General features: G+C 43.5%; 1 long non-coding RNA gene across 4 annotated transcripts in view; it reads right to left on the bottom strand.

Annotated features, from left to right (window-relative positions):
• The window catches only part of LOC146860533 (uncharacterized), a 183403-nt gene that overhangs the window by 115884 nt on the left and 40230 nt on the right, over positions 1–27289 (bottom strand). For 3 of the 4 annotated variants that reach the window (XR_014979163.1, XR_014979161.1, XR_014979164.1), the window contains exons 2-3: positions 16821–16880; positions 9084–9198 (exon numbers count right to left, since the gene is read on the bottom strand). This is a non-coding gene — a long non-coding RNA (uncharacterized LOC146860533). Of the gene's footprint in view, positions 1–5470; positions 5891–9083; positions 9199–16820; positions 16881–27289 lie in introns of those variants that run through there. The other variant, XR_014979162.1, reaches the window with a different exon arrangement.

Raw genomic sequence — 27289 nt, 5'->3', positions numbered from 1 at the left:
CTGCCCCCTCTATTGTGGCCCAGCATAGAAATTACATGCTGTACTAACCCTGAGCCTTAGAAATGACCCCTTGCGGGATCTTGGGCCTTTCTCCTGCATAACATGGCAGCCTGGTTCTCTTTCGATCACTCTCTTTAAGCACCGGAGTGCCTCTATGTGAGGCGTAGATTCCATTTCCAGTTTTGAAGTGGTTGGGGGTTTCTTACTCCCCCCCCCCCACTTGGCAACCTTATTGGTGTCTGAACTGAAGGCCCCTGGAGACAGTCTCTCACAAACTGTAAGTCAAGCAGTTCAGCAATACCTGTACCACTGATCTGAAGTCACTGCGTACCTGCTTGAGAGAAACCCCTCGGGGAAGGAGCTGGAACTAGATTGCCTTCCCTAGATGTTGCAATCTATTGGATCGTCGGATCATGACAACGGGAAGAGTGATAAAGACCCACATGTTAAAGGGCATACTCATTAAAACATTTGCCCTTGGTCGGAAGAAGCCTCGACTTCTCCAGGACAGGTCACCGTGCTGGCCCAAAAGGGACAGATACCCCGGACACCTGTTCCTTAATAGAGTCCCTTTTTCTCTTTCTGTGAGATGACCTTCAAAACATCAAAAAGAATCTATCTCAGAATCTAAGGAGGTTTGTATGGCTATAAATAGCGCGGGAGACAGGGTTGTATTGCTTGAAGATCATGCATCAGGTCGTGAAGAAGAAATCGGACAACCTCAACAAGAGGTTATCCATCTCCAAAACCAACATCTAGACCTCCAGGCACATGCAGAGGATTTGGAGAACAGATCGAGACAAAATAACATTTGCATCAAAGGAATCCCCTCAGATGCAGAAGGGTCTGACATTATGCTCTTTGTTTCCGAACTCTTTCGCTCGATCTTAGCATCCCCCAGTAATTGTGAAGAAACTAGATTAGGCCCACAGAGTGGGATCCAAGAAACCGGCCTCAACTCCTCCGCAGACATTTTGATCTGCCTGCATGACTTCCCGGTAAAGGAACAAATCCTCCAGGTAGCCCATGATAAACATTCAATACACTTCCGGGGACTCACCCCGCTGCTTTAGCAGGACCTTGCTGCCTCAACCCTACAGAAACGCAGGGCCTTTTGACCTGTCACTACCCATCTTCAATCTGCGGGTATTTCATACTTGTGGGGACATCCTTTCAGAATTGTTTTACGCCAGGCCAGGAAATGTCACCAACTTCGCTCGGTGGAGGAGGCCTGTTAATTGCTCGGCATCGAAGATACCACCCCTGAACAACCGAGGGCTGGGCAGGATGAGCATGGAAACCAGTGAAATCGCAGAGGACAGTTCACCAAAACTCATCCCACGGATTCGGGCCCCAACCAGGAGACAATGGCGAGGGAGCGCCAGGTGGTGCTGGAGTCTCTCACTGGCGATTTGAAAGAGGGAGCTGGGTCTTGAGACCGTTTGGACCTTTCCTCTTCTTTTTGTATCTGTGGGGGTGCCCGGGGCGGAGGGGAAACACTGAGCCACTACACACCCTCTCTCCTGTTTCCTAAAAGGACACTAGTCCTGGACACTGACTCTTGTGAAATGTTGAAATGGTTATTTGTTATGTTTTTTCTGTTCTTTCATTTTCTATTTGGGAACCAATTAGTAACAGCACCACCTTTTACTATGTTACCCCTAATTTTGGCTCCCTTTCATCACATTATGCGAGCTACATATCCACCCCATTGGCCGCTCTTGTCTACTGTCCATAGCTTTCTAATATATTTAGCCTCGTGACACGTGACCTACTGATTCTTACCCTTAATGTTAAGGGTCTAAACAATCCCACTAAATGGCACGCCATACTGTCGTACTTAAAACACTCCGGGGCCCACATTTATCTCCTTCAGGAAACGCACTTACTTTCCAGAAACACACATAGGCTGAGATCCAAGATTTCCCCCCAATACTTTCTTTCTACAAATCCCACTAAAACTGCAGGAGTTGCAATTCTGGTTCCCAACACCTTCCCAGGGAAGATAAGCCCTAATCAAGCCAAAATCTGAGGTCAATTGCTGGCTTATTCTGTGACAGTACGCTTTCATACCTTCACTTTAGGGTCCATCTACACACCTAATGAAGGGCAGGAACCTTTTCTTCACTGCGCAGTGACTTAGGTATTGAACACCCCTGACCGGCTGATTCTTTTGGGAGGCGACTTAAATTTGGTCTTTAACAACACTTGGATTGATTGACCTATTGCCATGGTCAGACCTGGGCTCTTTCTCGGGAGGGAGTGCTATGGTGGGGGGAGATGGGGTTGCCAGACATTTGGCGATCACTACACCCACAAACATGAGACTATACATTTTACACTCATGCACACAAAACATATGCCTGACTGGATTATTTTTTTTGGTCCTCCGGCATCAATTCTATGGTCTTGAATTCTGTGATAGAGCCTCATTCCCTTTTAGAAATGCTACAGTTCAGTTACCCTGAAATTCCATCCGATGCAACCCCGTCTTTCTAGATTCTGACGACTGTGAGAAACTCTGTTACATCGCCTTGAAGTAGTTAAACAAGTTACCAAGTATTGGGCGGTTTTTTTTAGCTCTTAACAATACGCCCAAAATTTCCTTCTTTACCCTATGGGAGACATTGAAGGCAGTGGTTAAAGGGAAATTCATAGCAATCTCTGCAGCCTATAAAAAATACATAAAGACAAAAGGAAACAATTGACCCTCCAGGTCCAAGAATTAGAGCACATTGACAAATGTACAGGTGCCCCTCAGATATAGCGGCAACTCGAATCTGCCTGCACACAGGGATCGACCTAGACAGAGCAGAAAACGTGGCTCTCTGGCTCCGCCCCATGTTTTATGTATGTGGTGACAAGTGCGGGCATTTGCTTGCCCATAGACTATGAACACAGTAGCAGGCGACAGAAGTTCAAGCAGTGCTTGATTCTAAAGGTCTAAAACAGAAGGAAGAGCCCCAAATTGCTGCAACTTTTCAGGATTTTTACAAAGATCTACTCTCAGAGCAGCAATTGCCTGCGGATGGAATCATACTCATAGCTTTCTGATGCCCACACCCCAAAACTAACATTAGAACAGGCAGTGAACTTGGATCACCCTATTAGTGTGGAAGAGGTCATCTCCAGTATAACCCGTCAGAAACCTGTCAAATCGCCAGGCCCAGGTGGTTTTCCAGCGATTTTTTACAAAACCTTCTGCTCGATCTTACCCCACCTGCTTACTAGATTGTTTAACGCAATCACTCTCCCCTCCTCAATCCCACCCTCCATACTAGTGGCCTCTGTAGTTGTGATCCCCAAACCAGGATGAGACAAATGCTAGTGTGCTTCAAACAGACTGATCTCCCTCCTAAAAGTTGGTCTTAAACTCTTCACAGGCATCCTAGCTGCACGACTAGGGCCTCTACTGCCACGCCTTAATGCTCCAGACCAGTCAGGCTTCATACCCCACCACCAATGTAGTGACAACAATAAAAGGTTATTACAGCTTATTGACAAAGTGCAACGCTCTGGCCAGCAATGCATGCATTTGGCGATTGATACCAAAAAGGCATTCGATTGAGTTCACTGACCAAACCTGACAGCTACACTCAAACACTTTGGCCTTCACAATTGATTTTGCTGATGGGTCCTCAGTAATTATAGCAACCAAGCTGCATCGGTTAGAGTGAATGGTTACCCATTCGATCACATTTCCAATTGGTGGTGGCGCGCGACAGGGGTGTCCACTCTCGCCTCTACTCTTCGCGCTATATATGGAACTAATGGCTCCGGGAATACGGGATAACCCAACATTATAGGCATCCCATTTGGGTGAGAGGAACACACTATCAGTCTCTATGCTGACGATGTTCTGGTGGCTGTGAACGACCCAGCTGTCTCACTCCTGGATTTTCTTAGTGACTTACACATATTTGGCCGAACACTAGGATTCTGAGTTAATGTCCACAAACCCTTGACACTTAGCCTATCCCTCTTGACATCTACTTGGGGAGACTTGATACGCAGATTTCCTCTACAGTGGGTAACTACAGCTATAGCATGCCTTGGGATTCAATTAACTGCCATGACCCAGTACACAGCCCAGAAACTGACATACCAGATAAAATCTGATTTGAATAGATGGAGGCCCTACCGCCTCTCCTGGCTCGGCTGAATCGCAGCTGTAACAGTTTTGATCCTACCCAAAATGCTGTTCCTTTTTTAGGTGCTCCCTTTGGAGCCCCCTCCTGGAACAATCCAGTCCCTCCAACGTGAAATAAACCACTTTTTGTGGGCTGATGGTCGCCCCGCATGCGGAGAGATCTTAGCTATAGATTGCCAGATGAAGGGGGTCTGTGCACTCAAAACCATCATGCTACTACCAGGCAGCCCAGCTTAGGTTCCCTCTAGAGTGGTCCTGTGAAGAGTCTGCAAAGCACTGGCTTTTCATGGACAGAGCGGTGGCGGGACAACACCTATGGAGGATCCTTTTCCTCCACAGAATTGCTTGCCCCAAGGGCCTTTACTCTTCTTCTATCACTAGAACCTCCCTGGCAACTTGGGACAGAGTGGCTGAGCAAGAGGGCCTTACCTTGTTCCCTTTACCTTTGATGGCCATTGCTGGTAACCCATATTTCAACCCAGATTGAATTTCACAGATTTTCAACCATGGTCAGCAATTAATTGTGCTACATGTATTTAACCTCCAAATAACACCATTTTGAGACATTGTTGTATGTTACAGATGATTGCCCTAGTCTCCTTAGGGTATATGGGCTACCTCCTGTAGTCTGATACTGTGGTGACAGATAGGGCGCCGCTCCATAGGTCATTTATTTAACATGGATGGCATGATACCCTTTGATTGCCTATGTTCTGACTATACGATACATGAATCGGAGGTGTTACACTATCTCCATATCAGACGTTGGGTAATGCATCCTTCATTCCGCCCTAGTGCTTAACGCTCCTTTACCCCCTATGAGAAACAGGTACTTTCCAAAATGACAAATACTTTCCTTATAACGAAACTTTATAACCTCTTTCTCTCCACCACTACACAGCCTAAACCTGCTAGCCAGAAATGGTGGGAGGCAGAGTTGGGTCATTCGTGGAAACCGAAGGAATGGGGGGACATATACAACTGTGCCCGACACATGGCCCGTAGCATAGCAAGCATTGAAACCGAAATCAAGATTGCTACCTACTGGTATCTTACACCTACCTGTCGACAACCAGATTGCTGGCGTAACTGCAGCTCCCCAGGCACACAGTTACAGCTCCTTACACATGCAGGTATTGCTGCAGTTGTCCTCTGAAGCAATGTTTAAATTCTGCTTTTCCATCTGTAACTCATCATATGATCCTCTGCAATCCATTTATTCGGGCTTCAAATAGAAGGTGGAACAACCTCATCAAGTGCTTTGAAGAGGTGGCAGAGAGCTATCCAGATGGGAAAAGAGCTATAAGCTAAGGATGGATTTATTGACAATAGATATGTCAGAATGTCCTGCAAGGGCAAGGAACATGATTGAACATTCAGCAATGTGCCTGATAAAAATGTTTGGGAATCTTACCAATGGCTTTTTACACCTGTGTCAGCATCAAGTTAATAACTTTGGTAAAGTATAAACATGAGTTCCTATCAAGGACTGTACACTGTGAAGATATGTTGATTTCCATTTATAACTGCCTCAGGAAAAGGTATCTCCTCCCAGTAGTCTCTGTGCCACGCTGCATAGATTAATGTTTGTGAAAGGGAACATGCATCTCTTTAAAAGAGTGTTATGGTTTCGAGGAGAAAAACACCAAGTAGTAAACCTCTGAGCCATCTTTTATGCCTTGATGGAAGATGCAGATCAGAATTTAAGAGATTAGGAAGGTATTAAACTTCTCATGACATCTGGAAGGAAAAAAATGTGAAGTATTGGTATCCAGAAGTAGAACCCACAAGAAAGTTCAAATGCAAGGAGCAATCATTAGGTATAAAAACGGTCTCAACAATAAGGCAGCAAATGCAGTGTGACTTTGGAATTTCATCTTTATATATGCTACTAACAAGAATTTCACAGGAAAATATTATACCTCATTTTGGATTAAGAACCACGGCTAGTGACCAATGGGCAAACAATAATCTTGGAAAGGGCAACTTAAATAGCTTGTACACACCTCTTTTCTGAAAATCATGACTTTCACATGGGAAACAAACAGTTAGACCAGGTTTGACTTCTTTCAACTAGAGCTGCATACTGTGATCTTATCATTGCCATCCATGCTCACTGCTCGAAGTAGCCCATGGAAAACCCAGCTCAGGGAAAACCTTCGGGGCCTCATTTATGAAAACGTGGAGCATCTCTGTGATGGAACAGAGATGCACCATAATTTGTTACGATACTATGAGTCACTTTTTTGCGGCATGGATTCATCACATTTATGGTTTGACACACCATGTCACGATTGATGAGTTAAGGTTTTTAAAAATGACATTGACGCGGCTGTCTTGACATAACAAAACTGACGCAATTGCTGAAGAAGTGTGGTAAGTCAGAACGCATATTCCGATGCAAGACAAACTTGCCCTGCACCCCTTTTTCGAGGTTGTACGATGGTACAACGCATGTACCTTTGCCACGCATTTTTTTGAATGCAGGTTTTTACCGCGAATATACATTTACAATGCATGCCAATATCACACATTGTTTTTAGATTTAAAAACAATATATTTGTGGGGGAAGACCCCCCAACTTACCTTAAATGCGTGGTATGGGCATGCGTTGTAAATGCATATTCGCTGTATAAATATGCATGCTTAAAATTGCGTGGTGAAGGCACAACAAGGTAAAAACCTTGTTGTAAAGGCTGTTTCCCCTTTTACATTGCGTCACGATTTGGAAATAGGCAAAACAACACGCAAATACCTCAAAAATCAATTTGGAGGCAAATAAAGGTTCCAAGGAGACACCAGCAGTCAAGAGAACCTCCCACATGCTAGCCAGGATGTCCATCCCGAAACACAAGGGGAAGAGTAAAAGGAACGTACATTTCAGTGCGGAGAATTGGATACTAAGCAATGAGGTCACAGACCACTATCATCAGCTGTTTGTCACCTCTATCATCAGCTGTTTGTCACCTCTAAGTTGCCGTTATCCAAAAAATATGCCATCTGGAAGTCCATATTGGATAAGGTCAACTGTGTGGCTCAATCGAAGAGGACAGTGTCAGATTTAAAGAAATGCTGGCATGACATCAAGTGCAGGCAAAACCTGAAGGCAGGAATGCAGACCGGAGGAGAGAACCCAGTACACCAGGAGGAGCTGGATGCCCTGGAGGACCGGGTGGTGGCTGTCATCACAGAGGAGTTGGTGGCAGGACTTCCAAGACAGGACAGTGCTGAGCATGAGGAACTGCAAGACACACAGCATAAGTTGCAACAAGGGGCAATGTTGGTAACAAGCTAATGTTGTGCAGTGCATTTACTAAGGTACCAGTCCTTATTAGCGACATGTCTTGTGCAAAGGGAAGTCATGTATGTCATGTAAGAAGTGTCACATAAATGCCTTGTACCCTGAACAGTCAGATGTTGTGCAGTCCATTCCAGATCCATCATGTACAATACATATGTCAGACGTGCAGTACCAGGCCACTGCTGCCCCTGTGAATTGCTACATGTAGGTGTATACACTACAGAACCCATTTGAACAACAAATCCAACAACACACTGCAACAAACATAGGGGCCCTCATTTATGATGCTGGAGCAGCACTATTGTACTGCAAGGACATCACTTTTATGATGTACTGGCGGCACAATGTGCCACTTGCATATTTATAAGGGCATGTGAAGTCATGGTTTTCCATGGGTTTAAAAATATGTGTCTCTTTCATGCAGGAAACTGCGTGAAAGGGGCATGGCATGGGTGTTGCTGGAGGTGTTCCCAGCAACATCCATGTCTTTTTTGACAATGCCTCAGATTAATAAGAAATTATAACTCTAAGGCAGTGCAAAAAACTTACTTCTCACCAGGGGAGGGGTAAGGGAAGCACACCTAGGAGAAATATCTTAATTTTTTCCTGTGTAGCCTCATTCTATGTGTGCTGCATCTGCAGAACACATAGAAAGATGAAATAGCAACTTGTGATTGTTTATGTGCAGGAAGGTTTCCCTTCCTGCACACAAATAAGCATCCCCTGCAATGAAGGCACCCTTGCACCATGATGCAAGGGTGCAGGCACTGCTTCAGGGCTGGCCTGTCTGGGCATGTGCCATGGTAGAGGAAACACATTTCAAACTCTACTTGGATATGTTGCTATCATCATTTTAAATTCACATCTGATGATGTGTTGCATGAACTTTGCTCTGTTGACCTACATCATAGTTACAAAGTGATGATAAAAAGTTAAAACAGTAGATTCTCGAGAACAGATGTCAAACATGAGCATCAACCTACATTGTGTCACATTTCAGAGCATGCAACACCTACTCCTGAGCAGCAACCTGTCTTGGAAGATTATCATGTGGAGGGTGATAGTGTGCCAAGCCTGGACCAAGACATCCTCAAGGAACTGTTCCAATCTATTTGAACACCCTCACCCGTCACAAGAAGGTCAAGCAGCATTGCGGTGTCTCCATATGACCTGTCTGGAACCCATCATACACCCCCTCCCACAACATCTGACCCTCCAAACTCACATGACACGCTAAATGTATTTGAACAACATGATGTTGAAGTGCAGAGTCAGTTGGTACAGGAGGTTTGGAAAGGGATGGAAAGCATGGCAGCAACCCTAGAGGGAGTCCTCCATTGTCTAAGCTCACATTGTGGCAGTGCAATCCATGGAAGTGACGCCGACTCTCCACCCCATGGCTTGTTTCAGGCCCTGTATGACATATCCGTTGTCATGCGGCAGAGGCCCGAGCAAATGCCCAGCGCAAGTGGCACCATTGAGGTTGCCAACAGGCTGGGGGACATCCATAACATTCTTGAAGCCATGGAGCTGAAACAGGATACATACCTCACCACCTTGGCTGCTTACCAACTTGTTGTAGCTGCAGTGGTAGCAAACCAGCAAGTCCTGCTCAGTGCATTGCTGCCTTACCTGTTGGCCCAAGGAAATGCTGCTGGAAACCTGCCTTCCACATCTCCATCTACTGATGTGTGTATGCCTCCTTTGTCTACGGGACCAATGAAAACACCATCAGCTGAGCTACCACCTACATCAGAGGAAGAAGATGTTGATGGTAATTAGGAAAAGTTCCCGTTAGCATTACCTATTGCCACATGACCCAAAATCGACAATGTCCTGTGCTTATTATATTGTTAGTGTACCCCACAAATGTCATAGCTCTTCTCTTATTACTGGTTTATCCCTCACATATTTGTAGACTGTCTCTGTAATGTACAGGTATGATGGCAATTGTTCATTCAGCCACACTTAAATCTTACTCACACCTATATGTCCCATGACATTTATTTAGCCTGCTCTGTGCTAGGATAGCCTTATCCTTACTGTAAGTGCCTCTGGATTTTTGGCCTGCCTTCGTACTTGCTCCTTGGTTTCTCGTCTCAATAAAATTACATTACATGTTCAGCATGCATGGTTCTACTGTACCCATTAATTGAGTGACTAGTACAGTGGGGAAAGCAGCAATTGCAATGGCAAAGATAGCACTGGACGTCCCATGTTGGTATGACAACCAGTTACAAAATTGGTAAGAGTGTGTAAATGGTACAAGCAAATCTGATTGCAATCTTGAACTTCCGGGTGGTATTCCTAGGTGGATGTTTGATATGCTACAATCATTAACATCCCAGTGGTATGGATATCTGTGAATGATGTCCAGGTGGCTGACATCAAAGACACATCATAATGTGAACAATATTGTTGTCACAGCAATTTGTACATATGTAAAGTGTATATGTGCTTCCCACCAGTGTGCCTGCAACCACATTCTACATTGCTTAACATATGTCCATGTATGAGGCCCTGCCTGCACTTTTGTGGCGCTGGAATGCCAATTTGCTGCATATCGAAGGAGACACTGCAGCGGTACAATGGGCTTAGAATTAGCCACTGATACATAACTTTGCTGACATGGCTCTACTCATCATGCATCAGACATATGAAAACATGAAAGAGTGACTACCAATAGACATCCCAAAATTTCTTGCACTCAGTGACACATTTCCTGGAGAGATGTGACAATCGGACACATTACCATGTTTAAGGCACTTTGTAAATTTGGAAATGTGTAAGGGGACAAGGATGTAACTTGCACCCACCCACACTATCAACATTTGAACAGGCCTGTCACAAAGACTATTGCAGAATAATGGTCCATAAATTTCAAAGGCCTAGTAAACTCAGGAATGGTGCATTTCTGTGGTCTACGAGATGTGTTGTACTTTATGTTTACAAATGTGGTTTCAGATACTGTTCTCCCAATACTAGTACAGTGTTGCTTGTCAATGGCCCTATTTGACTACTTGTAATTTCGACCTATTGGTAGACATAAGATCCAAATTGACAGTCTGCTTACAGCATGTGTAAGACCCAAACTAAGCAGATGTCACCACTTATACAAGTCGGAACTTTTAGAAAAACAAACAATGCTTTATTTTTAAAATATGTAAAATCACAAATACACTATCCTGAACACCACTACACTATAAATAACTAAAATGCTAATTTCTACACTACATTAAACTAAATCAACTACACTAACATCCTAACATTTAAACTTATACTAAATAACTATAACTTATACTACCGTACACATACATCACAACAGACCACTAAAACATCAACCCCCACCCGCTTATGCAACAATAAAACGTGAGACACACATACACTATATATCAAAACATAGACTAACTAAACCTGGCATAGTAAACAAAGACATATTTTCTGTGTTTTTTTAAAGTTTTTTCTAAAAAATACATCTTAAACCTCAACCCCCGCACTACTTATAACTTAATGACTTATCCTACAACTAATACTAAGCACTAAAACTACACTAACGGATAACAAACTATTACTAAACTAATACTAAAAACTGTGTAAAACTACTATTACACTATATATATGTAAAATGAGCACTTAACACACAAAAGTTGGAGATCATGGTGGAGAGTGGGAGCTAAAACCTCTGGTACATTTGTTTTATGGTATCCTGTATAAACTGTGTAAAACTACTATTACACTATATATATACCAGCTATTTACCAGCATCGTTACCTGGGGAGAGAGGAGGCGAGATTGATCCGCCTGATAAGGGGTGCCAAGAATGGCTTGAGCTTTCCGGACAACTGCGGTGGAGTGAGGGTCAGCAGCCACACAGTGGGACATCACATGGTGTTGTGCAATACCCCATCACTGTATGGGATTGCTCTGAGGACTCCACCTACCAGCATGCAGTAGACTGGGAAGAGCTGCGCGTGGTGCCGCCGTGTCATAGAGGCGGAAGGAGGGGCAAGTGATCAGCTGACTGGATGTGGTCGCCATTTAAAGATCGTAGTAGCTGACCCCCAGAGATGGAAGGAGAACATGGAAACGGGCACTGAGGAAAGCTATTGAAGGCTGAAACGCGTCTGCCAGCGTTTCATGGACTCGCAATGCCAGCGCTTTTTAACAAATAAAGCCACTTTTTCTGCACTCCGGAGCTGTCCCGCACTCTTTCTTAGTGAGAGGGAGTATTGGCTTGATGTTGTACCAGCGTGCAGGTTGCTGGTGTAGCGGGACGCCCTCTCGGTCAGGAGTGACGCGTAGTGCCTGCAACTTGGGTTGTCGCATGAAACTGCAACGCGCCACCCCCCCTGGTATGGTGGATTTCCAATTGGACGTTATCGTTACCTGGGGAGAGAGGAGGCGAGATTGATCCGCCTGATAAGGGGTGCCAAGAATGGCTTGAGCTTTCCGGACAACTGCGGTGGAGTGAGGGTCAGCAGCCACACAGTGGGACATCACATGGTGTTGTGCAATACCCCATCACTGTATGGGATTGCTCTGAGGACTCCACCTACCAGCATGCAGTAGACTGGGAAGAGCTGCGCGTGGTGCCGCCGTGTCATAGAGGCGGAAGGAGGGGCAAGTGATCAGCTGACTGGATGTGGTCGCCATTTAAAGATCATAGTAGCTGACCCCCAGAGATGGAAGGAGAACATGGAAACGGGCACTGAGGAAAGCTATTGAAGGCTGAAACGCGTCTGCCAGCGTTTCATGGAATCGCAATGCCAGCGCTTTTTAACAAATAAAGCCACTTTTTCTGCACTCCGGAGCTGTCCCGCACTCTTTCTTAGTGAGAGGGAGTATTGGCTTGATGTTGTACCAGCGTGCAGGTTGCTGGTGTAGCGGGACGCCCTCTCGGTCAGGAGTGACGCGTAGTGCCTGCAACTTGGGTTGTCGCATGAAACTGCAACGCGCCACCCCCCCTGGTATGGTGGATTTCCAATTGGACGTTATCGTTACCTGGGGAGAGAGGAGGCGAGATTGATCCGCCTGATAAGGGGTGCCAAGAATGGCTTGAGCTTTCCGGACAACTGCGGTGGAGTGAGGGTCAGCAGCCACACAGTGGGACATCACATGGTGTTGTGCAATATCCCATCACTGTATGGGATTCCTCTGAGGACTCCACCTACCAGCATGCAGTAGACTGGGAAGAGCTGCGCGTGGTGCCGCCGTGTCATAGAGGCGGAAGGAGGGGCAAGTGATCAGCTGACTGGATGTGGTCGCCATTTAAAGATCGTAGTAGCTGACCCCCAGAGATGGAAGGAGAACAAGGAAACGGGCACTGAGGAAAGCTATTGAAGGCTGAAACGCGTCTGCCAGCGTTTCATGGACTCGCAATGCCAGCGCTTTTTAACAAATAAAGCCACTTTTTCTGCACTCCGGAGCTGTCCCGCACTCTTTCTTAGTGAGAGGGAGTATTGGCTTGATATATATATATATATATATATATATATATATATATATATATATATATATATATATATATATATTATCCAATAAACCAAAGTAACGCACTCTCAGAGGTCAGCTCTTTATTTCATCCAACCATCGTTACGCGTTTCGACACAAATGTGTCTTGCTCACACGATGTATGAAACTTTACTTAGCGTGCATATATACAATATAAACATAGAGGAAGCACTTGTGGTTTCAATGCATTCGTAAAGTACAAAAATATGGCAGCCATCTTGGAACTGGAGTTGTGATAAAGTGAACATATAGAAACTGGGTTACTCTAGTGGATAATCTATTGTAAACATTGTTACAGTAATGTAAAATCATTCGTAGACAGATAACTCAGTTATATCATACTAAATAAACTGAAAATGCAGTAATCAGTGTTACAGCCCTGGATTGAATGATAAAACTTTATGCGTAATAGAACAAACAAGTATTGATAAGTGTGTGAGACCCACACATTTCCCTCGGCTTAGTGCCAGTATTGCCACGCAAGAATATCTACGTGGTGAGAATGATAAGTCACGTGTGCTTGTTGTTCTTATATCAATATTTTAAATTAACGCTACTGAAGTGTTGCTCAGAGTTTTTTTTGACATTCTCCCATTTTATAAATTCGATCGGATGTTCCTTATACCCCGGTAATCCAAACAACTGGGGCTGATACATAAGAGTATATAAACATCACTGGACTAGTGCCTGTGAATCATGGTTGCCATGTATTAAGAATATTCTTAGACACCAGGTGGTGAAAATTCGTATACGTAAGTGCTGCTATATTCAACATGTCGCCACACAAGAATTAGCACGTTCCAAAGTTCGAATAGTAGTGCAATGATAATTGATATCAAATGTACAAAGGTGAAACAAAATATCCAACATAATCAAGAAGTGCAGTTCTTATCTTATTGGACGTGCAGTGGTGATCCTGATGAAGAAAAGGTTAGGGAACCCGTGCTGTGCCGTGGAAAGTGATGTGTCCCTTCCTTTCCTCCTAGACTGTTATACCTCTAAATGTGGTCTTTTATGATTATGAGGTTGTTTTGCATATCATGGTTTATGCTAGGGCGATTATTTTCCACTGTGTGAGTTATGCCCCTAATGTAGTTATACTTAGGAGGTTAGGGTCTAATGTGTTAAACTTGTGAGAGATTGCATAATGGGTTTATGCCCCTGTGATGTACACAGGATAGGTTTTATACCTGATTCTATTGTGATAATGCTGAGGTAATTATTGTGCCAGTAGTTACTGGTTGTGCTCTACAGTTATAATTTGTGTTACAGTTGGTATATGTTCTACATTTACCATTGGTGATTTGTGCTAATTCTGACAGTGGCCCATGTGGCCCTGCCTTGTGTAAATAATCCCTTGTAAAAATTGCCCAGTGCCAGTTGGCACAGTGTATATTGTGTGATTACTTCTAATGTGTTATGAGAATACAACAGCTATTTTTGATATATCCTTGTGTGGAGTTCCTTTTGTAGTGTGCCTGGGATGTTGTTGCTGTGTGCGCGCGCAAATGCTTTACACATGGCCTCCGGGATAAGCCTGACTGCTTGTGCCAAGCTACCAAGGGGGTGAGCAGGGGTTATCTTTGGCGTGTAACTCCCCAGCCCTGACCTAGAGTGGTGGTTTCTGCCTGGCTTTGGCGCAAGCCCTAGCCAACCAGAAATCCCATTTCTAACATTGGTGATCAGCGGTGGGATTAGGACTTGCATTTGCGCAGTACCACAGCGACAACTGGCTACACTACAAAACCCTATATTTTAGATAGTCACATGTTGGGGATTAGTGTTTATGATTTTGTTTTCTGCTCAAGAGTGTAATTTTTAAATGGTGTGTTCTGCGCCTTTATGTTGTGTGGCAGAAGAGAGAAAATGACAGGGCGGGACGCCAGTAGGTGGGGGGGTTCCCATAGATAGGGAGTCCCTTGCTGGGTCAAGTGCCCAATCCCTGTCCCCAGAGGTGTGGGTAGATAGGAGGGAAGAGAGGGAGCGTGGAAGAGAAACAGCTAGCTCAGGAAGGTGGTTATCCCCTGAGCGTAGTGTGAGTGTCTGAATTCACCAGTAAGGGTGGGATCCAGTGGTGGCAGCAGAAGTGTGTCCAGTGCAGGAAGCCCCATTCCCGTTCCCAGAGTATGGTACCTGGTGCTCAGTAAGAGGGGTGCAGGTTAAGATTCAGGGGCAGTGAGCAACTGTCCCACCAGTCTGGGGGGGGGGGGGTGTGGATGAGTGATGTATTGCACTGGACAAAGGAGTGTGAGTCCTTTTGGTGATAAGGAGCTTGCATGGAAGGTGGACCTCTGGCTGCGTGCTAGAGGTCTTGCAGAGGCATTGGGGAGTGATTCCAAAAGTAGTGGCTTAGGTATCTTCTGTTCCTGTGTGGGGGAAGAGGTTCAGTGTAGCCCAGCTAGGTCCCAGTGGAATGGGAGGGGTGTAGGGTCTCACGTCCGGTCTCAGTGGAGATGGAGTGAGTGTGGGACGGTGTGTCCCACGGTGGCCCGAAACCCCATCTCAGGGCCTGGAGGGTTCCCTGAGGGAGCGCCAGGTCGGGGGCCTAGGCTGTACTTGTAGGGCTGGAGGACATATGTATGTCCAGATTGACAGACAATAATCTGAGTGAATGGTTAGAATGTGATCTGCTGACAGTTGTTCTAGAAGATGGAAAGGATAACAGGGTTCATGCAAGGTATCATAATCCTTGTGGTTGACATGCCGTATGTGGTCCACATGACAACACAGATTCCTCTGAGAGCTCTAACCACCTGTCTATGTCAGATCTGCAGATGCATGTCTATGGATGTGTGTCAGTCATGTGTGACATGTCTCAAAATAAATGTGTTCAGAGCATTATATGGTCTTCAATCATGATGTTTTACCATGGGGCAGCAACGCAGGCCTTCTTGTTGCGCTGAACAACGGTAAAAGAAAATGTCAGGAAAGTGCTGTATCTTTCAGATATGGCGCATTCCTGTCCTTTTCCCCTGCACAGGCGCAATATGGGCTGTTGTGCGCCAATGCAGGCACATTTTCACCATGGTGCAAGGATGGCTGTGTTGTGGGGAAGATTATTTCTGTGCAGAAAGGGAAACCTTCATGCACAGAAACAATCAGAAGAGGCTCTTTTCATCTTTCTATGTGTGGTGCAGAAAGCAGCTCACAGAGAAAAAGTTAAATGATGAGAAATAAAGATATTTCTCCTTGTTGTGCCTCCCTTACGCCACCCCTGAGGAGGCATACGTTTTTGGCGCTGCGTCAAATTTACGATTTTACGTAAATCTGGAAAAGTGTCAAATAGCCATGGATGTTGCTGGCAACGCCCCCAGCAAAACCCATTGCATGCCTCTTCCAAGCAGAAAACTGCATTGAAGGGAGCCATATTTACAAGCCCAAAAAAGTGGCTTCGTGCTGCCTCGTAAATATGGAGCATGCTCACAAAAAGTGAAGTTTCTGTGGCGCAGTGGGCCTCATAAATGAGTCCATATGTGTTTTGTATCACATTTTATATTACGTAGGTAACTGCCTACATCATGTATTTGTGCTTCTGCTATTTGTATGTCTCATGCTGACATTGATTCCCCAAACTATCTGTCACAGACAAAGTGTGTTCCATTTATGTGGTTTTGACGTAGTGCAGCACAACAAGGACATTTTCTGCACTGCCCTATGGCAACACTTCATATAAATGTGATCCTTATTATTTTTGTCATGCATATGCACATAGTACTGGGAACTCCTTTGGTCTTCCATGCACGTGATGTGTAACCATGCTGCATGAGATGCTGATGCTTCTGGCATGTCTCAGTACAAAGTATGTATGAGGAGACATTGTAACCGAACAGACAAGATTAGAAATGAAAATACACTCACCCGTGGCTTAAGGATTCTTGAATTTCTCCATCTCTTCCCATGTTCATGAGGGTGCACCAACTACGAGACAAACATTTTGTCAAATTGATTAGTGAATGTTGCACAGTTCCACACTGGACATGTTGGGCATTTGAGTTAGTGGCATCTTCACAAGGTTATTAGAATGAGTCCCATATATCTCCCAAAAATTTACACCATTGCCTGTCTAATTGCTTTACATATGAAGCAGGCTCTTTCATGAAATTTGTAACACACATGATCACATTTTTAGTGGTGATCCATTGAGATGCCAGACACAAAGGCATGCACCCTTGCACCATTTTGCAAGCGTATCTGCATTGTGACGATGATTGTGATTGTGCAGGTATGGACTGCTCTGTGACAATAATTACATCTATCATCCAAAATTGAACAGGTCTGCGAACATTATTAAGCGTATGAAATGTAACATTTATGGCAGGCGGACCTCCATAATGCCACACATAGGGTTTTGATTTATAATCCATGCCAGATGTACAGGGCCTCTAAGATCTGTGAGTGTGCCTGCTTCAATGGTTGGTGCATTGTGACAACCACTGCATGACCCATGAAATGCCACTTTTACACATTGTTATGTGAGAAAGGTGCACATGTACACAAGGTCATGTAAAGCAACTTGAAAACACTTTTCATGGCCTTGTAATTGTGTGCCACTTTCACATATGACACTGCGTGACAGTGGCATTACATTTGTCTTGATGTTTGTGTTCCAACACAACAACCATGGGAGCAGACACAGTCCCAGCTGTATGAGAAATCATATGTCTGGGTATGCATCCAAACCTAATGTAGCCCCCGGTGTGGCATTATGGATGCTCACCGATATGAAATTGTCTTAAGTTTACCATTTGGTAATTCAATGTGTGCTGCATTCCACGCATAGTAAGTTAATATCAGGTCATTTTGAAGTATTTTAACAAAAAGGTGATCCATCCTGCACACAATCATTCTTCACCACATTGCAAACACCCTTACAGTATGGAAAAATGCTGCGTTCATAGGTGCTCGGGAGACACTTGTGCATGTGCGCTGTGTACTAGTGGCAGATAGCACAATATGTACTGTAAATGATGCATTCCAACACTTTTGTTATGATGTTGGGCAACACAGCAAGATTACTTGTGGCACTGGTCAACGTCTAGTTCTCAAGTATGATGGCCCTGGAGATGAGTACTGTATATACAGGGCATTCAAGGTGTTATGATGAGGGCACAATAAAAGTTTCCACAATTCGATCTGAGAATGTCATGCAAAACTTTCAATGACTGGGGGCCTCATTTATGAAAAACTAACGCAGCGCGGTGCCGCAAGTTATTTTGCTGCGCTGCGTTAGTTTCGCGGCACAGGGATGCAACATTTTTTCACCAACATGTTGCATCTCTGTGCCTTTCGTGCACTGGCGCACAAACTGCTGCCATACGCTGGCACGGGCACCCTTGCATCATGGTGCAAGAATGCCTGCGTTATGTGGAGAATGTTTTTGTGCAGGAGGGGACACCTTCCCCACACAAAAACAGTCACTTGAGGTGATTTCCTCTTCGAATGCATGCTGTAGAATACAGCATGCATTGAAAGAGGAAAAAACAAGGAGAAATGAAATTGTTTTTCCTCCTTGCACCTCGCTACGCCACCCCAGAGGGTGGCGTAGAATCCTAATGCATTTCCAGGTTTACATTTGCTTGTAAATCTGGAAATGCTCCAATGGACATGGGTGCTGTGTGTGAACACCCACAGCAACACCGATGTCACGCACCTAACATGCAACATGTTGCATTAAATAAAGCGTAATTTACAAGCACACATAGACACCATGCATGGCTTTATGTGTGCTTGTAACTATATCCCCTTTTCATGCAACAATTTGCGTGTTAGGGGCGTGAAGCGGGTGTTGCTGTGGCTGTTCCTCCGCAACACCCATGTCCACTGATGCCTTTAAAAATGTATGCGCAATTGTAAATCTGGAAATGCTTCAGAATGCTATGCCAACCAAGGGATCGCGTAGCTAGGTGCAAGGAGGAGAACTGATTTATTTTCATGCATGCATTGTAGGAAGGAAATCACCTCAATTGATTGATTTTGTGCACGAAGGTGCCCCTTCCTGCACAAAAACAATGGAGCTTATTTACAATCCCCTTGCGCCACAGGTGTGTCACTTTTTAAATGGTAAAATGTTACATACTGGTGGTACAAGGGGCTTATAAAGTGCCCCAATATCCCCACAACACAAGCATACTTGCACCATGGTGCAAAGGTGCCTGTGCCAGTGCATGGCATCAGTTTATGCTTCAGTGCCTGGAAAAGCACAGAGATGCATCATTTTAATTGAACTAAGTTGCATCACTGTGATGACAGAAAACTGACTTGCGCCACCGTGCTGCGTTAGTTTCTGGTAAATTGGGCCCTACATTTGTCAACATGAATAAATCCAAAACATCGCTGTGTCAGTCACCCTACCTACTTTTCCATAGACTTCCAGGGCCAGGAGGTCCAGCAGATCCTGCTCACGATTCACAATGTCTGCCCAGCTATGTTTACAGTAGCGCAGGTTCCTCTTCACACAAAAAAGGCGCTGCATTTGGAATCAAACCTTCTCCCAACGTGTCTTCCTCTCCTGGGTTGGGTACCCCCAGAGTACCCTGCCTCAACTCCCAATCCTATTGGGTAGATAGTGGACAATGACCCACAGTAGCCCCCAGAACTCCTACTCAGTCAAGTTCCTGGACCTGCCTGACATCTTGTGATGCAGCACAAAACAGTCTTAAAACTGAAACAAATAACTCTATGATCTAACAACCCTTCCCCGTATAACTATGAACAAACCCCCTTAAAAAGACAAACACCCCTTAAAAATCAACATAAAACTACACAATAGACAACTACACAACAGTCTGACACAATATGGACACAATAGACAAGAAACATACAGAGAAACAACTTTCAAACTCGGCTAAAATCACCAGCAACCCAAAATACCCTCCTACCCCAAGCACAAACAAGAAGACAGTGAAAGAGAAAGTGAAAGAAACTTGTAACTGTTTGGATGTGACACGTTTTTACCCAATGCGTCATTTTTCATCCAGTGCATCACATTTTTGTGATTCCTCGATCATCGTAGATTTTCATGTTAAGTTACACAATCTAAGAAGCATTGTTTTGCACATAGGACACCAGATGCATGTTTTCTGGCTTTCATAAAAGTGTATCAAGAGGCACCTTCATTAGTAAAGCATCAATTTATGGTGTGAATGTTTGCATGTGAGTCTGATTTTGGCAATTGCATGGATGACAGATTTTTTTCCACAATATTTGTTGTTTCATCTTGCAACGTCAATTTTGGGGGTTGAGTGAAAAATGCATAGGTCTGATTCTGACGTATGATGCTCTAACACCATATTTGGGTATGAGTCATATATTGAGGTAGGCCAAAACTGACTTTAGGTGCTGACACCACTCCCTTAATCATTCCATGAAATCATTTTACAGTCCACCACTGTCCAAGTGGATGTTTTTTCGATGTTTGTACTTGTTATAAATTTTGGATACATCCAATTGACTACATTCTTTACATATTTCTATTGTTCAAACTGTTGTGTGACATTTCATTATATGGTGTCACCTTTACATGTGTACTTTTGTGCTCTTCTAAACAAAGTAATTTTATGGGCACATTGGATTAATGACACTTGGAAATAGACAGTACCTAGGGACTATTTTCATTGGTTTTGGATGTAAAAAGACAATGCAGGGAATGTGTGTGCGCTGTCATACATCAGGAGAAAACCTTGGTAATGTACAGTTTCTATGTGAAACAATGCATTAATCCACTTTTCACATGCACTTGCACACTATTGTATGCCATTCAACGTCACAGGCAACTTTGCAACATGGTGCAAGTGTGCCTGTGTTGCAGGGCTGATTGGTTTTGTGTAGGAAGCTTCCCCTTCATGCACTATTCCAATCTATTCATGCCGTCACCTCTTTCTTTGTGTAATTTATTTTTGCTCAGACATTATACATGGTAAGTACATAGAGCTTTTTAAACCTTTCTACTGTTTGCATCTCCCTAACACAACCCCTGATATTGCATATGAATCTTGACACATTTCAGGATTGGGGCTATCTTTGTTAGCTTGAATTCTCACAAAATCCATGGGTGATGCATGGGGACACCCACAGCAACACCCATGATATGCTCTTTTCACGTAGTGTTTTGCATGTCAGGGGCACATATTGCCAATTACATTGATGGACACCTGAATGATGAGGCTTTATGTGTAGTTGTTTATATGCCTGTGAACATTGTGCCAACTGAATGTCGCAACTGTGACATTCATGCCCCACAGGCCTTTACTTTTTATTTGATGGATGTCTGATGACTGGCATCAGGCATAAGAGTCCATTTCTAACATATACTCCAAATCTAAGGTTTGCCAGGAACTTGCACTGTTTATTTGAAATGTGATACATACACAGGCGAGTAGTAGTTTTAGACTAGTTTTGCTAGAGAAATAAAATCAGGGCAATAGCTGGGTTCAGTAGTTAAGGCGGTAGATGGTAATAAAATCTAATAGAATTAAACCATATCTGCCATGTTTGCAGAATACTGCATGTCTCTCTATCACACAAAAAACTAGTTCAGGGTAGGATGATCTAAAAGCCATTTCAATAGATATCTGTCAAACCAGGCTATCTAATGATTAAAGTAGTGAGCTAGAGGCAGCAATTACTGAAAATTAAATCTGGGAGACTTTCTATGATAGGAGGGCAGAAACAGATGGTTGCTCCAGATGTGAGCAGCAAGGCAGCTTCATACACACCCTATGGGAATGTCCTTGTTTGGGGCCTTTTTGGAAGGGAGTTGGAGATTGCCTGGCTTGTCTCACAGAGTTTGCAGAAGAGCCTAGTGCAAAACTGTTCCTATCGACTAATTGGGAGGATGTGACCTTGCACAGAGACTAGAAAATATTTTATAGATTATTCTTTATGGTGCCAAGAAGAAACATTTCCAGGCAGCACCTGTGGCAGTCTCTCCTGAACTAGAATGGTGGGAAAAGGATTTGGACTGCTGTAAGGTGGAGGAAGCGTATACATATGAAGGGAAAGTATGGCCTAAGGAATGGTAGAAAATATGGATGCAAAAGAAAATATATAGGGGCACACACCAGAAGCATCACAAATAGAGATGTAAGAAGAGGGTCTGTAACTCAGTTAGAAGCTTTTGGATATGCAATGTTGGTTGATGAAAATGTTATTCTGTCCATGGTTTTCTGGATGGATGTGCAGATTTTTCAATAAAAATATATTTAAAAAACTTCCCACCTAAAGTAAAATATATTTTTATTATGCTGTAAAATGTATTTAAAGTTATGTTAGAATGTATGTAATTTAATTCAATTACTTTAAAAATATGAATGTTAGATTAAAAAACATTAATAACGTTTTATAATAAACAGATTTTTTTATATTTAAATATACATATTTAAACATAGTATTAACATTTTTCATAATTGTAAAAAATTAAAATAAGTACATTTAGTTTAACATGAGTGCCTATGGGGTTTCATTATTAGGTGTTGCCTGCACAGCGCTTGTGAAATCTTTTGTATTTAATATATCTTAAAAGGAGTTTGCATCCAGCCTTCACTTCTTAGTTGTCCGAGTGCTTGCCACTTACATTTTCTTCCATTTCTATTGGTTGTAGTGTTCTATTTCCTGTTGTTCCTTGTGTGTTTCTCTTATCAGTGTACCGTGGCCCACGTACAAATTCACATCCGCTTTGGTGGGTGGAAAACTTTATTAGGTTAAGGCTGCACAGTGTTTACTGTTTACCTTTACTTATCTTTCTCTGGCTGCACTCATTTAAAGTGTGCTTGTCAGCAGCAATTTCTTTTTGTTTGTCTCACTTTTTTTAATTTAATTTCTTCCTTTTGGTTGTGCAAATTTTTTTTAAATGTAATCTCATCCTGTCACCACACATTTCTACTGTGCTTGTCTTTTTACTTTGCAAACTTTGCTTGTGTACTGCCAACTAAAATTTCTACAGGAATAAAACTACGGAAAGCCCCTAGCTAGCCAATCACAAGATAGTTTTCTGTGACAAATCATGAGCTTGCTTTTGAGACCAATAAAAACATGGTTTACAGGCACGCTGCAGCAACTAATTCTGTTTCATTTCTGCAGCATGGATTGGAATGTAAGATGGAGTCTACTTTATGTATCTGTACTGGTGTTTCCAGGTGAAGCTTAGCAAAAAAGGCAATGATCTGCATGCCACTCTGTAGTATATCACTTCTCAGCTGTTTTCAACAGCTCAGGTTTTCTATATGCTTGTAAATGAGATGAGTTGTAGCACAACCTGTACATTCTGCGACAAAAAGACTTTCCTGAATAAATACAACAGTTTTATCAATTTGGAAGCATGAGATCTTCTGAGCCATAGCAGTATGGAAAATAAGTTTTAAACTTACTACTATCTGATTGTATGCGAGTTTGGCTTTATGACCCCAACTTCAGCAACTATAAAACATGCAAATCTTCATGCAGTACTCCCAAGATTTGACTCAGACTAAAGGGGTTTTGAGAATGGAACTTGTGTCGACACCTGTTCAAGAATAACTAAGTACATGTGGGGAGTACCAACAAATTTACAGGGAGATCTGAGCCAAGGGCCTAGCTCGGCTCTTAGAGCCACATGCACGAGCTAAGCCATGAAAATGTTTGCTATGCAAATCATACAACAAACATCATTAAAAATATGATAAACTATCTTAAAAAAATTTAAAAAGTGTATTTCTTTAACATGTGGAAGCTTTGGCAACAATATGTCATATTATGGCACTGTAATGAGAAATACTTATTGAAAGTGATAGTTTTTAAACTCGCCGCCATATCAAAGGTATATTTCAGTAACTTATATTGCACAGCTGCTCACCATGCTACAACTTACAACAAAACACAACTTATTATTAATCACATAGCTAAAACCGATTTCATTTACCAATGCTTGTTAGTCCCTGATGCCATTATTTTCTGTGAGAGGGTATTGCAAAACCATTGGTTAGCCATGTGTGATGTTGGATGTTCATCAGTTTTGAGCTGTAGTATATTTACTACTGCTTATGGTTCGTTTAGGCTGTAGTAACTATAGAAGTGCAGATGGTGAATATCAATGGTTTTACTCTTTCGTGGGTGGGTGAACTTTCCTCCCTAACCACCTTCTAGCCAGTCCTTAAGACCTCTTGACTCATCCCTTAATTCCTCTCTTTTAAGTATTCCCCATTTTTCAGCCACTCCACTCTGTCTCTCCCACATTTACTAATAAAAGTATATCTAGGCCTCTGCAGTTGAGGCAGAGAATTGTGACATAAAAATAGAAAAGGTAGAGGTGTTGAACTCTGCATGTAGGTATGGGGATTGCATTTTGTAGTACATGAGGATTACTATTGTACCACTATTAAGCATATTGCAAATTGAAGTTTGTGAATATATGTCTGTAAGAAATTGGGTTGTTGGTTGATTGGGGGGTGAGCCCTGGTCAAGCAGCTACCACAATCCTTGTCTGAGTAAAGCCAAACAGCCCAAAATTAACTTGAGCTCAATCCCCTGGTAGCTTAGCACAGAGCAGTCAGGCTTAACTTCGAGGCAATGTGTAAAGTATTTGTGCAACACTTGAAATAGTAAAACAGTGAAAACACACCACAAAAGTAGCCCACAACACATTTAGAAAGATATGGTAATTTTTTATAAATAAAACAAGACCAAAGCAAGAAAAATCCGACCAGTAGAATTTTTGAATTTTAACATTTTTAGAGAAAATAGCGCCAAAACGCACAAAGCGCCAACTGTGGATATCTGGTCGCACCAGACTGGTACAAAGTCACAAGTTCAGGTCGACCATGATAGAGCGCAGAATGGTTACAGGGATCCAGTAAGGCCTCTGAACAAAGTACCTTAAATCCTGGTTGCAGAGCGTTGTGAGGGTCCGCGGCAAAGATATGTTGAGCAGCCGAAGCAATGCATCAGTTTTGATGTATGGTGAGGCTTTTGAGTGAGGTCCTGTTGTGTCATCGTCGAGGATCCCCTCAAGAGGGCTTGCGACATAAAGTCTGGCATTGGAAATGCGGCACGCAGTAGGGGCAATGCGTCGGTTCGGAGGAGCTGCGAGGTTGCAATATGGAGTCGTCATCGAGGCTGCTGTCGATGAGAGATGCGAGAGCCTGTGAGGTGGATCTTGCTGCGCCTTCAGGGCAATATGTCAGTTTCGAGGACTGCAGAGGCAACACAGGTCTTTGTGATGAGTCCAATCCATGCACCAGCAGTGATACATCGGTCCTCCAGGAGGATGCATCACTCTGCAAAGGAGAAGCATTGGTTCTGCTTGGGGATGCACTGCTCAGAAGATGCATTGGTTCTGCTGAGAAGCACCTTAGTCCCACCTCCAAGGGTCCAGGACTGGGGTGGCACAACCTGACAGGGTAGACTCACAGATGGCCGAGTCCAGGTACGACTGCAAGATTGTTGGATGCCTTAGATGTACCTGAGGCTTCAGATCAGGAGGCCAGCCAACTAGCTCTTGGTGTCACTACGGGATCTGTGTTCAAGAGATGCAGGTCCAGTCCTTCACACCTTGCCCTGCTGTGTAGCAGGCCTGCACAGCAGGGCAGCAGTTCCTTCAGAGCAGCAGTCCAGCAAAGTGGCAGTCCTTCAGCAGCACAGCACTCCCTCTTCCTGGCAGAGTATCCAAAGGTCCAGAACTGTACTAAAGAGTTTGTTTCTGAGGTCCTTATTTTATTCCTGGTACCTTGGTTCTGAAAGGTGGTAGATGCTTCTAGACAGTGTGCCCGATTCACAGAACTAACTTAAGACAAAATCCTAAACTTACTACTTTTGGTATTCACAGAAGTTAGGATTTTGTCTTAAATTTGTCTTAAGACAAACTTAAGACAGACTTAAGACAGACTTAAGACAGACTTAAGACAAACTTAAGACAAACTTAAGACAGACTTAAGAAAGACTTAAGACAGACTTAAGACAGACTTAAGACAAACTTAAGACAAAATCCTAACTTCTGTGAATACCAAAAGTAGTAAGTTTAGGATTTTGTCTTAAGTTAGTTCTGTGAATCGGGCCCTTCGTTTTTTAAGTGCAAAGATGCCCTTCCCTCCATGCTCTGTCTACACGTTGGGTGAAGTGACAATGCACAATTGTTAGGCTCTTTTTGTGAAGACAGGATACAGCCTGTTCAAGTGTAAATGAGGCTTGGCCCAGGTCTTCTCTTCCATCCTGCCAGTGATGGCCCTAACAGTCACAACTAAGCTCCCATTTTGTTTGGCTGTCTAGGTGGAATACACAAAGCCCAACTGCCAACTACACCCAGTCATGTGACCAGAGACAGGTTGCAGGCACTCAGTGGCTAAGGAAAGAAAATGTCAACTTTATAAAACTGGCATTTTCATAATTGTCATTTAAAATCCTACTTCAATCTGAACTATGTTGGAGGGGATGTGGGATGTCTGGTACCCTATCGCACTTGTTATGGCATTGTCCCAAAATTCAGCGCTACTGGACTGAGGTCCTTAATAACATAGATAGAGCGTTCAATACCACCTTACCCCGGTCTCCTTGGACTCTTACTCTCACGGGTTTTCCCATTACGATCTATGAGAGGTAGGCAAATAGCGCTAGACCTGCTAGCAGCAAGACAAGCTATTCTAGCTCAATGGGACACATAGGCTATCCTGAGATAGTGAATTGGTAACATCGCTTGTGGTATATTTATGCTATGGAGCCCATGTCCCTTGTTGTGGATGGAAACGGGGAGGTCTACGCAGAATTATGGGTGCCATTTCTGCAGTTGTAGTCCAAGGACATGAGATAAATCACTTGCCCTAAATATTTGCAAATCCTTAAATTACTACCGCAAGATGCGCATGCTACTGCACCACCGAATACAATTTAAGAGTGACAAGCCATCAACACTTCTGTTCAGGGGCCTCGGATCCGGCAGGGAGGCAATGACTGGTGTGGAAGAGGGTGGGGGAGGGATAAGTGGGTTCTAGGGGTGGGATTGTTCTTTTTAGTATTTCCCTATTTGTTTCTTTACCATGAAAAGTAAGAAGTCTATAACCGATGTGAAGAGCCATTCTGGCCACAACGCTGCCGGCCTCCAGGTTGTTGGCATGAAAGCTGTGTATTGCTACAAGAGATGCGCTCTGCCGGCCATTGGATGTAGGCAGGAGGCTGTGTTACCGTATTCTGACTCCTTACCAATAAACAGATTGGTTCCTAAAATCCTACTTCACCATAAGTTTAGATTTTAAATTGGGAATCCAGAGACATCAAATTTGAATGGGTTAGCACTTCCCATTTGGAAATTATACTTATAACATGTACAAAGGCAACTCCACTGTGATCCTATGGGAGAGATAAGC

This window comes from Triturus cristatus, chromosome 3_1 (assembly GCF_964204655.1).
Source record: "Triturus cristatus chromosome 3_1, aTriCri1.1, whole genome shotgun sequence".
NCBI lineage: Eukaryota > Metazoa > Chordata > Amphibia > Caudata > Salamandridae > Triturus > Triturus cristatus.
Note: the sequence above shows the minus strand (reverse complement) of the source record. Positions and strands in the feature narration are given on the sequence as shown.